Here is a 7,467-nt window from a genome sequence, read left to right as displayed (position 1 = left end):
AAGCACAAGTAAGTACACAAACTTACTCAATGTATATCACAAGATATGTAAATGAATAATACGCACAACCACAAGTAAGCAATACAAGCTTACACAAATTATGTCACAAGATATGGAATTGAATGTTACAAGCTAGCAATTCACACTCAGCACAAGATAGAACAATGGTAGCAAGTATGAATTGCGGACTATAAAGCATTGGCCTAAATGATCTCTACGATATGGTAACCAACACAATATAATGAGGACAACAAGATATAGTGAATGCACGGTCAAGTGACCAAAGTAAACCACAAGTAAGAAGTTAGGGTTAGGGATAACCAAAGTCATGAAGACGAGGATGTATCCCGACGTTCACTTCCTTGGAGGGAAGCTAGTCACCGTTAGAGAGGTGGATGTTACCACGAAGGCACACCAACGCCACGAAGGCTCACCCTATTCTCCTTGAGATATCACCATGAAGGCGATTCTCAACCACTAGTGGTAGACCTTGAGGCGGCCTCCAAACTTTCCGGGGGACAAATCACAAGTTGATTCCTCATCGGAGCACTCCTACCGCCTAGGAGTCTCCAACCTCCAAGAGTAACAAGAACAAAGGGGAAATGCTCAAGACTTGCTCAAATCACGAATTCCTTTGGTCAAGAGAGGGATAGGGAGTGGATCTATCACTTGATTGGAAAAACTCTCAAGAACTCTCACAAATCTCTCCGGGATCTAAGATTTGGTGTAGGAGAAGTGAGAGGGAGCCATTTGTGTTCTTGGGGCGATTTGGGATGAAGTGATCGACCCTCCACCGGATTAGTAGAGGGGTATATATAGAGGGCCTAGAAAACTAGCCGTTTGTGAGTAAGTGACAGCGCCGGGCCGGACATCCGGGCAAGTGTCGGACATCCGGCGGGCACAGCCAACATTTGAAAACAGGTTCTGGAATTTGCGGGCCGGATTTCCGGGAGGATCCCGGACATCCGGGGCGACCCGAAAGCCCAGTCATCCGGCCAAGTCCCAGATGTCCGGCCATCAAAAAAACAGCAGGAACCCCAAAACTGAAACATGCATAACTTTTACATCCGGACTCCGATTTTGATGATCTTGGGATCGTTTTGAAGCTATGGAAAAACTCCAGGTCCTCAAATAAAGAACCACCCAAGATAAGCCATAATGGAGGGTGTAAAGCATGCAATGGTTATACATATACTTTGGGGAACCTAGTTGGCTTTGGATTTTCTTTTGACATATGTAGGCATATTGTATTTGTATTGGATAGGAGCGAAATATGCCTATGTTGGAATATGATGTGAGAAGAATAGAAATAGATGATGTTGACTTGAGAAAATCCATCACTAACCCCTTTGATCCCCTCTTAATAGTGTGGGATCCCTATAACTCAAGAATCATAAAAGAACTATACTAGATAGCTTCCGAAAACTCATTCCTGATCATATATCCTTTTCGATGGTCATCGATCCTCACATCTAAAGCCAAAGGAACTAATACCTTTGACTAGAGCCTTTCACTTGAGCTTTATATTGATGTTTCTTCATGGCTCAAGTTGAAGGCAAGACATTGGAGAAGTCTTCAAGTAGCTCCCCCATACACAATGTGGGAAGATTTGCTTTGCATTCATCTTTACTTGTCCATCAACATTAATTACTTGATGACATACTTTGATGAGCACCAAGCTTTCTTATAAGCACCAAGCTCATGAGAATTACCTAACCCACATAACATAGACAACACATAGTATGGGTTAGTACACAAAGCGGAATTGATAAATTCTTACCATACCACAAGATCTCATGTGGCACATGATATGCGCTTGTGTGTTGTCCATCTTAGAGTTCAATCTTTGATCTTCATCTTGGTCAACATTTATCTTTGCTCCATGATTAATATTGATGTCTTGAAGGCCCTATTGATATCTTCACTATGCTTCATTTCTTCAAGACATAATAACCAATATCTCAATTCACCATGACCATATCAAGTTTCTCCTTGAATATCATATTGGACATCATTTGCCCGTTCTCATGCTCCAACAGAATATCTTGAGAGGCACAATGAATTCTTCACTTGAATTACTTGCTTCAAGACATAATAATCCCCGACTCAACAAATGAGCTCATAATGATCCTATCATCAAGCATATGTAGAAATCTTCTTTTTAATCATTCTCTCAAGATCTTGATCCATCATGGTTCAACCCATAAGCCTTGATGCATGCACAACAATATGTATATGGCATTCATTTCGAATCCATTCTATCTCCTTCTTGCATCACCATGGAACAAACATCCTTCAGTTCATCCAATATTCTTCATGCATTGGAAATGGAACTTTCCTTCAAATGTACAACTCAATGCAAACATTAGTCCATTAGGATTGCCATTTAATTACCAAAACCACACATGGGGACTACATGTACTTTCAATCTCCCCCATTTTGGTAATTGATGACAATCTCAATAAGAGGGTTTATATAGTGCTTTTTAAACAAGCATGCAATTTATCCGAGTATAAATTAGATACTTCGGATGGTTGTATTATCATCAAGACACTACACAAGCATTTGATGATAGTACACCCATAGTATATAGAGCAAACTCCCCCACAATACATGCATGTGTGAATGAACTTTGAATGTCATTGCAATACTCATCCATGCAATAAGAATATATAACAAGGGTAGATATGCACGAGTGACAACAAGAAATACAAAAGATATTTATCTTAAACCCTCTAAACTTCTCCCCCATAGGCAACAATTGCCAAAACGGAAGACAAAACATCTAGCCGACCAATATAGTATGAGTTCCTCCTTGATGTGTGCATATCACAAAATGTGACTGAAAACAAATGCACATATTTAAATGATGAACAATTAAACGAGCTCGGGATCTATAGAACGCCATCCGATACAAAGATATGAACTTTTTCATGTAAAAATTTTAAGTGGCCAATAATAATCATGATATGTATCCACAAAGAAACTCGTATACACAAAAAGAAAGGTTGCAATTGATAAGAACATGATATCCACAAGTGAATCCACTATTATACAACTTGAGCCTAGTCATAATAGCAAGGCACATGGCACAAAGCACATGGCTCCAGTTGATCTCATTTGCATAATACAAAGTGAAGCAAGTAATCAAAAGATCCGATGAGACAAAAGGATAAAAGAATATTACGATTTTGGTAAAGGAGTGTTCTAAGGAAAATAGAGAAGCTCCCCATGATTTGTGCACTATTTATAATTTTTGTATTTGGATACAAGTGCACAAAATAGGATCATGACTCTCCCAAAATCAATAGGAACACAAACAATTGCAAGCAAGCATAGATAAGAAAAGAAGCCTAGCATTTGCAACAAACATATGGTTGAGCAACATGAAAATGAGGCAACCTAAGAATAGGCATAACCAAAATGATGTGTGTGAGTCATGTCAAAGAACTTGAGAAGACTAGTATAAGGATGAGAATTAAGCATCAACATAGCCTTGAGTAAATTACATACAAGGTGCAAGACATGTCCTTCCCACACACACGAAGTTAAGAGGGACACACACACATCAAGCAAATGGGTTCACAAGCTCAATAATAGCAAATTAAAAATAAATTCTTGTGACAACCCATGATGAAGATAGGAAATAATAGCTTGTCAAGATAAGCACGAGGACAACAATCTTCACCAAACATGAGTGCACTAAGGTGCAAAGAGGTAAGACACACACTCATACAACAAATGCTTCCACGGAGCCACCAAATATGTAAAAAGAGAATGAAATGGTGGACATGGAAGAATAGGGATATCAACTAGAGATGTAACTTCTCTCATGTGTACAAGATTCTAGGTAGATGACAATCATGATGATATATATCCACAAAGAAGCATGTACACATGAAATAGTTACAAAAGGAAAGAATAAGATACCCAAAAGGGAGACATAAAATATACCAATGAGATCTTTGCTTGAAAGTATAGCACATGGCTTAATATAATCTTATCGTATTTTAATGAACTCCAAACACACAACCATCAAAGACATCACAACTAGCAATAAGAGATCATTGTTGAGATGCTTTGAGAAAGGAAACAAGTATGACAAGAACGAGTCAAGAAATTCATGCCATGATGCAACCTACACAAGGTTGAATGCAAGAAATGTATGCATGAAGTAAATACTTGTTACCGAGATAGCATTGGAATGATGTAGTAGGTAATGGTTCAAGCTTGGCTCTAGTTTCCTCATAGTGCCACCAACTTCATGAATAAGCCAAGCACCCAATGCTCCTCAAATGTACCTAAAACAATTTAAGTACAATGTGGTCCCCAAACTTATTGGGTCCGAAGTAGTTAGCATAACTATAAAACATAGGGTAAAATCACTTAAATATGTGCATATCAATATGAATTTGAATTTCATGCACATATTAGCAATTAAGAATTTTGATGGATTTACCATATATATATATATATATATATATATATATATATATATATATATATATAGGATCAAATAAAACAAACAAGGCATGCGAATTTACACATAGTAAATATGCATGCACAAGCCTACCAAAATCCAGGGAGATACAAATTTGACAAATGAACATATAACCGTTAATACTTCCAATAACATCACTAGTCATTCATGTTGTCCAAAATGACTCAAAGTAACAAATCAACATATGATAGCACAGAAAGTTCAACATATGAACCAAGGAAAACCAATGAGCATATAAGATATGCATTGCACACATACTCATGGGAATATCTCACTCAAGAAGATATATGACACTATAAACAATGAGATAACAAACTACCATAACTCCATACAAACCAATAAGATGAACTTGAACAAAATGGTGTTTCGAGTTGTCATTCGGTGTAGAAACCAAATAAGTACATGATCATCTATATTAACACAAGCATAACATGAGAGTTTAGAAATAAACACAATGCTTGGATAGCATATTATTAACATTCCAATAAGATAGATCATCATGCAAAGCAACAATTGGAATGGCTTTATTCAAATGATTTTCCAAATACAATTTTTAAGATAACCATGGGCAAAATCGCACAAGAATTCCATACTAAAAAAACATTGCATGCCACAGAGATATAAGATAATCTCAAACATAAATTCTAAGTGGCAAACTAGAAAACCACTATTGTTAATGTTCACACGAGAAGTGATATGCATAAAGTATATCACTCCCCCATAATGTGATAATCCATGTATTACCCACACGAGGCAAATGAAACCCAACTAAGGATAATTAATGGATGAGGATTTGAGTTTCAAATGAACTTTACATACCACATAGTAACTAGATAATATTGCACTAACAATACTAGGTGGTATCCTACATATATACACATTTAAGGTTTGTGATATGTGTAAAACATAGCACTCCCCCATAATGTGATGATCCATTAATATCTCAAAAGAGCCAAGGAAGATTCAACTAATGAAGCAATAAAGGCTCGAAACCACACATACAACTATATGATGTGCATAGCAACCTACACAAGCTAGATAACACGAATCAAGCATATTAGGAGGCACAACATATACAAACACATGCTAGGAACAAAACCTAAACATGCATGGGGCTAGTAACTTTCAATGTAGACAATATAAATACAAGTTACCGCCACGAGGAGCATTGGAATGACAAATATGATGATAATTCACTTGACTTGGTTTGAACCATAATGAATGGTGAGAATCATTTTTCTTCATGAACTAGACAAGTCTCCAATGCCCTCCACACACCTATTGATTAATTTTGAACTCGATGGTCCCCAACCACGTTGGGTCCTAAGAAGTTAGTAACAATAGGCTTGGCAACCCAAATGGTCTTATCCACTTTCAAACCACTTTGGGCACCAATATACTTGGCAAACATATTACCATAAATATCCTTCCTAAGTGAATAATGATCATTGATAATTGGAGGCTTAGAGATGTTACCATTTGGACATGATGAAGCTATGTGTCCCTTCTTACGGAAAATATAGCAACATGTACTCCCCCTTCTCTTCTTATTTACTTTCTCAACTTGGGAAATAATAACATGGTTCATCATGGATAGTGCCAGTTCTTCAACTTGAGGTTGAACTTGAGATTGAGCTTGAGGCTGCTTTCCATGTAGCTTCCCTTTATAAGCCTTTTTCTTTAGTGGACAATATCTCACGTGATGTCCAACCTTTTTGAATTTAAAGCAAGAAATGTTGGGCTCATTCTGGGCTCGGCCTTGCCCCCTTTTCTTGTTCATGGATTTCTTCTTGTTGGAGTGAAAACTATGTCCATCATCGCACTTTTCCAAGTCTTCTTCAAACTAGTGACTTGGGCCTTGAGCTTATTAATTTCCTCTACATGGTTAGTTTCAAGACTAGAAACAAGAGGAGTAGTGGAAGTAGAAACTTCATGGTTAGAGCAACAAGACAAGGTGAGCAATTCATCATGAGGTGTACCAATATCATGTAGAGAGGAATTGCAAGGACTAGCACATTGCAATAAGGCATTTCGAGTAGAAGATGTGCTAATATCCACATGAGACTCACATGATTTTACCTTGGTGACCATAGCCTCATGAGATAACTTTAACCCATCATGAGAGATTAGAAGATCCTCATGAGTGCCTGAGAGATTTTTATGAGTTTCTTCCAATTTCCCATAATTGCTAGCTAGCAAATCAAGTTGAGTCCTTAGCTCAACATTTTCTTTCAATATCGATGCTTCACACAAGAAAGAGCTAGTAGTACAAGCATCATTATCAATATGAGAGGAGCATGTAGAAACTAGAGACTCTGCATGAGTAGCTTGAAGTTCCTCATGAGACTTAGAGAGTTTGGTGAGCTCTCCTTTGACATTCTTGGAGCTAAGGTCAAGGTGCTCAAAATCCTCTTTAAGTTTACAATGAGTAACTTCAATCTCTTCTTTTAAAGACCTCAAGTCACTAAGACATTGATGAGCCTTAGCAAGTTCATGTTCAAGTTGTTCACTTTTCGCTTGCTCGTTAAGAATAAGTCATTACGTTTTTGAAAGCAAGCAAGAACATGTTGGAACCTTTTATAAGTGTTATTTTCAGCTCTGTGAAGAGTTTTTCCAATCTCATAGAGATTTTGAGTCAAGTCATCATCATCATCCTCATTACAACTATCATCATTATCACTAAGAGAAGATGATACCTCGTCATTACCTCTTGCCATGAGGCGGGGTTGATGATGATTCTTTTGAAGAAGAGGGTTCTTCATCAATCAAGCATGCCTCATCTTTCTTGATTTCCTCTGCATGGTTAGTCATAGAACAACTAGAGGAAACCAAGGCATTTCTATCATGGCAACATGTGAGATCAAGCATATCATCACGAATGAGCTTAACACCATCATCACAAGATATTTCTTCACTCACCATGTCATTACCTTGTGGCACGCCACATGTTGGTGAAGTGCAAGATA

The sequence above is a fragment of the Triticum dicoccoides genome, chromosome 1B (genome assembly GCF_002162155.2).
Source record: "Triticum dicoccoides isolate Atlit2015 ecotype Zavitan chromosome 1B, WEW_v2.0, whole genome shotgun sequence".
In the NCBI taxonomy this organism is placed as follows: Eukaryota; Viridiplantae; Streptophyta; class Magnoliopsida; order Poales; family Poaceae; genus Triticum; species Triticum dicoccoides.
This window is presented reverse-complemented; position numbering follows the sequence as displayed.